We start from the raw sequence: 405 nt of genomic DNA on the forward strand, positions 1-405 counted from the left end.
ACTGGTGGAGCAGCTTCCACTATCGCCAATGCGTGTGCTCCCCGTGCTGTGATTTGAACACCTCTATCTCTGGGACTGTCAATTCAGCACCATTTGCCTCTCTGGAATGGTTAGAAATTACTTATTCCCTTTTCCCCCGAACACATCAAAAAGCTGAAGACTAGGGCCCCAAAAGGAGGGAACTTGCAGAGCAGCAGCTCAGGCATTTTGCTTCCCCCTTTCCTAGCCTCTGAGCTCAGGGCTCATTTTGCAACTTTTACATGCAGGGACTCTCTTTCTCTCTCTCTCACCCCGCCCCCACCCCACAACCTAGTCATTTTTCCAAGGCATTGATGATAGGGTAGGTGGGGGACATTGATGATGGGGTGGGTGGGGGAAGGATAGTGAGTGCTTCATCTCCTCTTA

The 405-nt window shown here is 50.9% G+C and overlaps 1 protein-coding gene across 1 annotated transcript in view; it reads right to left on the reverse strand.

Annotated features, from left to right (window-relative positions):
* LGALS1 (galectin 1) overlaps positions 1-405 on the reverse strand; it is an 8,634-nt gene that overhangs the window by 2,530 nt on the left and 5,699 nt on the right. The gene's annotated exons all lie outside the window — the stretch shown is intronic.

The sequence above is a fragment of the Gavialis gangeticus genome, unplaced genomic scaffold (assembly GCF_001723915.1).
Source record: "Gavialis gangeticus isolate Ggan-Ray unplaced genomic scaffold, GavGan_comp1, whole genome shotgun sequence".
Lineage (NCBI taxonomy): Eukaryota > Metazoa > Chordata > Crocodylia > Gavialidae > Gavialis > Gavialis gangeticus.